Source organism: Myodes glareolus, chromosome 9, assembly GCF_982192425.1.
Source record: "Myodes glareolus chromosome 9, mMyoGla1.1, whole genome shotgun sequence".
Lineage (NCBI taxonomy): Eukaryota > Metazoa > Chordata > Mammalia > Rodentia > Cricetidae > Myodes > Myodes glareolus.
This window is the reverse complement of record NC_142034.1, coordinates 80872806-80878217: the sequence shown is the minus strand read 5'-3', so window position 1 is coordinate 80878217 and position 5412 is coordinate 80872806. Positions and strand designations below refer to the sequence as shown.

Here is a 5412-nt window from a genome sequence, read left to right as displayed (position 1 = left end):
GTCCACATCTCTTTCACTTCCAGAGAAACTTCCAGGCTGAACAGCCAGTGGAAAAGCTTTGCCACAGTCACCCCCTTCCTGCCCCACCCATGATGCCATCTTCCACACTCTTCTGGGAGAACAGGAAGCCAGAGCTCAAGGCTGCTTGCGGGGTGAGGCCTCCTGCCTGGGGAAGGCTTCTGCTTCATTCACCACTGTGTTCTGGAATAAGGAAACACAAGGGTGCTGGCTGTGGTTCTGCAGGCCTGCAATCCAAGTACTCGGGATCATAGGTTTGATCCTGTAGACAAACCAACTTGTCCTACAGAATGAGACCCTGGCTAAATTTGGGGAGGAGAGGCAAACAGACAATGCTTCAGCAGATAAAAGCACTCACCACCAACTCTGGCGACCTGAGTTCAATCCCCAGGCCTCACATGATAGAAGGAGAGAACAGACTGCTACGGGTTGATTTTTTTTTTATTAAAAAGAATTAAGAGGAAGAAGAGTTCAGCATTTAAGAGTGCTTGTTCTTTCGGAGATCTCAGGTTTGAGTCCCAGAACCCACATGGTGGTTCACAACCAATCTATAACTCCAGTAATTACAGTACTTGAAAGGCTACGGCAGGAGGATCACCCTAAGTTCAAGGCCATACTGGGCTACATAATGGGTCCTTGTATTTAAAAAGAAAAAACTTGATAAAAAGAGGAAAGGAGAGATACAATGGCAATTGGGAGCAGCAAAGTAGAGACTTGATCCTTGTGGGAAAGAGGGGGCATTTAATTTCATTTCTGAGACATGATCTTATGTAGCCCAGGCTGGCCTCAAATTTCCTATGTAGCTGAGGCTGGCCTTGTCCCTTCTTAGTACTAGGATTATAGGTGTGCACCACCATGTCTCGCTTTGACTATTCTGTAACAGCAAGACACACGGTAGCTGGGAACACCATGCATCGTTTTACTTCTATCTGTGAGTCTATCTGTAGGGTCAACCAGGCAAGTGGAGCAGCTAGGTCAAAGATGGCTGGCAGAGCTTCCTCTGTGAGGGTTCCATTAGTCCTCCCGCCCTTCCCCGACCTCTTCCTCCTTTCCACCTGAGCTGGGTTTGAGGGTCTCTCAGGTATGGCCTGGTCAGAATGAAGGCTAGCCCCCTCCCCCAGAGGAATCCATGACACAAAGAGATACAATGTGCCTGAGGACAGGCGTTTCTGTGCTTTGACTGGTGCCAAAAACTCTCCCCAAAAGAAGAGCCCAGAGGGGGGCATTCTGTTCCCTGTGGCTTCCACCCACAAGGAAGACATTCAGCCTAAGAGTTCAAAGATGGGGATCCATCGCAGTTCTGACACCTCAGCTGGGCAGGTGGTCTTGGCCTAGAGACTAACTCCAGGCTCAGCTCTAAGCATTTACACACGTCTCTCACAGCCCTAACACACTGAGCCCGGAGGTGAAGCAACCTGCCCAAGCTCACTAAACAGCAGAATGAGGATTTGAACACGTTTAACACTTTATTTCACTTTGGGCTGGAGCCTCAGTTTATCCCTCAGTGAGGCAAAGCTGTTCCCATTTTTCCCTCAACTTTCCATCTCAGGAAATGAGGTGTGAGGTAGCCACTCAGTGGAATGTGGAACTCCTAGGTAAGAAGAGCAGGTCTCTCTTCGGTCCCTCCTAGGCAGGCTTCCCAGGAAGCATCATGGCTTTCTGGCTTTGGGGAGATTCAGATTAAACTGTGAACTCCCTGGTGGGCAGAGAGGTCCCATGTTGGCGAATCTCTGTCCAAGCTATGTCTGACCCTAGGGCTAATCACAGGGTGGGGCCAACCTAACTGGGCAACAGAGATTGAGGAGAAGGGCTGAGAGTCAAGTAGGAGAGGAAAACCCTGGAGAGAGGAGAGAGAAAGACTGAAGACAGCAAGGAAAAAAGATTAGAGAGGAAGGAAAGGCCTCAGAAGCAAAACTAGCAAACCTCCCAGGCAGCCAACGGCCCTGCAGACAGATGCTGTGAGTTGGAGCCCCCTCTAGTGGTCACCTTTGTACAGCCTGCTAAGGGTAAGAGGACCTTACACTACCCCAGGGAAGCCAGCGGGTAATAGCAACAACCAGATCCCCACAAAGGAGCCGTACAGACAGCCTTCAGGAGGAAAGTGCTCTTCTCAGTGTCACACGGAAAGGCGTAAGGAGTTCCCAAGCTTCCTTGACCTGGGACTTCTTCTCATTTGCTTGGAATGACTTCTCCCCTCCTTCACACCCATATCACTGTGTTATTCCTCAGAGCAAGATGTGACAATATGTACACTATGTCAGTGGCATAAAGAGCCAAAACGCCAAAGATCTCTGGAGACCATCAAGGTGCTTGTTCGTTAGTCTGTCTACTCAATAAACACACGCTGAATGTCCAGTGTGTGTGTGTGTGTGTGTGTGTGTGTGTGTGTGTGTATCAAACTGCACGCCCTGAGGGCACAGCGAAGACAGGCAAGAGCTAGGTTGTGAAGGCAGGGTGGGGCCAGCCTAGGCTATGCTGTGAGACCCTGTCCAAAACAAAAAGAGGAGCAGTGGGGAACCAGGTGTGTTGGTACAGGTAATCCCAGAACTCAGGAGCGGGAGCAGGAGGATCAGTAGTTCAAGGTCAGACTAGGCAAAACAAAACCTCGTTTCAAAAAAGTAGTGGTGATGTATACCTGTAACCCCAGCACTTATGAAGTAGAAGCAGGAAGACTAATTCAATCATTCAAGGCTAAATTGGGCCATATAGCAAGAGCCTGATCATGAAATAAAAAGACGAGGAGTCGACGTCCTGTGGCCTCTGAGTCGAGAGGTAGCGCCACTGTCTCCATGCCGCTGGGCTCCCCTCTACAATAGTGGACTGGACCTCTGAAACTACCGCTGGGGATGCCTGAGAAGCCTGAACCAGGATAAAAGTCAGAGCTCCGGAACTGGGGAGGATGACGAGCACTTCAGGTTTCCAGGACAAATGCCGTGCAGCAAAGGCCACACATGTACTCAGTATTTGCTAAGTATTCATGGGATAAGGACAGAAGTCACCGAGCTTCACAACCTGAGTTTGACCCTCATGACCCACACGGGACAAAGAGAACTGACCCCTGAAATTTGCCCTCTGACCTCCACACGGAGGCGTGGGACCCATGCAACACACCCCATCAAAACCAACAAATAAAACGTAACGAAATTTTAAAAAGAAAGAAAGAGAAAGAAAAAGACTAGGGATGGCTCTCAGTAGTAGATTATTTACCCAGCATGCTCAGGGCCTAGCCTGGGTTCCCAGTAAGTAGGAGTACAGTGGATGGTGCACAAATACTTGAAAAGGTCATTTTCGGATTGGGAGGGAGGGGAAGGACGTGGTCTGACAAGGAAAGTTTGTGTGGACACCACCAAGGAGGATGCGGAAGGGAAGTGAGCAGAGGGGGTTCAGGCAAAGGCTCAGCTTGTACAGAAGCTGGGGCAGTGGGAGTGTAGCATGGTGAGTGCATGGATGGAAGGACAGTGTGGTCGGAGTTTGACAGCGAAAGAAAACTGAGATCAGCTACAGGAAGGACTGTGGACTGTACAGGACAAGGCTTTGGATTTGCTGCTGAGGACCAAGTCAGCCATCCTACAGCTTTGGGGGTGGATATGTCCTGTGCAGATTTACAGCGACTGTCTGATTAGTTGACCAATTCCTGAATAGGCCTGGTTAGCCGGGAACTCCCTGACCAGGCTGACCTTGAACTTTGGGACCGTCCTGCCTCTGCTCCCAAGAGTCAAGCACTGTGAATACTTGTTTGTTTCCTTTCTTTTTAAAGAGACTCCTACATAGCCCAAGCTGGACCTGTACTAGGTAGCCAAGGAGGACCTTGAATTCCTAATTCTCTTGCAACTACCTTGCAAGTGCTTTATGATGGTTATTTACTTGTTACATTTTAAAGACTTATTTGTTACTTATTTTTGGCTGGGCTCAAACTTAGAAGCAGAACTCACTCAGCGAGGACAGACTACATACATCTCTTGGCAATCGGCTCCTGGAGGTTTTCTTTGGCTTCCTTCATTCTCTTGGCCGAAAGTTTAGCATATTCTGCAGCCTCCTGCTTATTTTTCTTAGTGCGTTGATTCTTCAGAGCAATAGGCCAGTGTTTGTGTTGCAGGACACATGGAGTAACAAGACACTGAGTCTTGGGTAGTTTGGTCCTGCGCTTCTTCCCTTCTTGGTATAAGGGCTTTTTGATTATCATTTTGATGGGTTTCACCTTCTTTAGAGAGGTTGAAAAGATTTTGGATTTTGCTAGCTCTTTTGGTCTCCAACCTCTGAGGCATAGTGACACATGTCAGTTAAGGAAATATCCTTCTCTCCCTGTAATGACAAAATGGTGCAGTTTCCCCGAGGGGCAGTAGCAGGTCACTGCAGGTAGGAGAACACAGCGGGCCAGAGGGGCAGCCGGTTTCACCACCTGAGACCTCTGTGGGTCCCAGGCTGGTGGGAGGTGGTAAGTGGCTCCCACAAGGAGCCATGGTGGGTGGGTGAGAGACAGAGATGGATAGGCACACCATGCAGAGTGAGTGGGTTACGGAGGGGAAAGAGGAAAAGGGGAGAAGAAGGAAGAGCAGAGAGAGGGAGAGGGGGGAAAACAGGGAGAAAGGGGAAGGGGGTGAGAGGAGAGGAGAAACTACCTCTTCCGCATGGAAAAGAGAGAACTCAAGCTGGAAACAGAAGGAAGATCCGATCCTTTTGAGGGGAGGGAGTGGGCAGAGCTTGTCTCTTAAAGGGACAGAACAGACCATTACACTCCCCCCTCCTTTTTTTTTTTTTTTACAATAATCAAGTTGAGAACACTCAGATTGGCATCTATGCTATTACAGACTTACACTTCCTCTCTCCAGTTCTCTTCGTCTATAACAAAGATGCGCCTGACTCAACCAACAGCTGGCTCCTTGGTTCCTGAGGAAACCTTGTGTGTTGTTCCCACCGCCCATGTGGACCACGTGATCCTTCCACTCTTCACCCAGAGCATCCGTGGCTACGTCTGTAGCCACGTGCTTAGTACAGAGCTTACGGTCATCATCCACTTCGATGAGTTCCTGACAGCTGGCAGCTGGCAAGGCGATGCACAGCTGCATCTTAACAGGCCTCATCCCCTAGGAGGTGCCATGAAAAAGAGCTGATTCCCATTTTTACCAGGTTCTTCCATCTGCTTTGTGAAGAATAAAGGCTATAAGGAGTGATGGGGAGAGCCGGGAAACCAATGAGGCTCTGGGATCAGGAGTCAAATCTTAAAGATGTTTTTGTTTTGTTTTGTTTTGTTTTTAAAGGAAAGAGTTACTTTGGCTCTCTGTTAGAGTAGACACAGTCTGTGGTGCTGGGGAAAGTGTGACAGCAAGAGTTTGAGGGTGAGACAACTAGTTACATCCTGTCTAAAGAGATGGGAATGCTGATGCTCCCTAGTGA

General features: G+C 49.0%; 1 pseudogene; it reads right to left on the bottom strand.

Annotated features, from left to right (window-relative positions):
* Positions 1–3964: 3964 nt before the first annotated feature.
* Positions 3965–5084, bottom strand: LOC148121007 (small ribosomal subunit protein eS6 pseudogene; annotated as a pseudogene).
* Between the last annotated feature and the right edge of the window lie 328 nt (positions 5085–5412).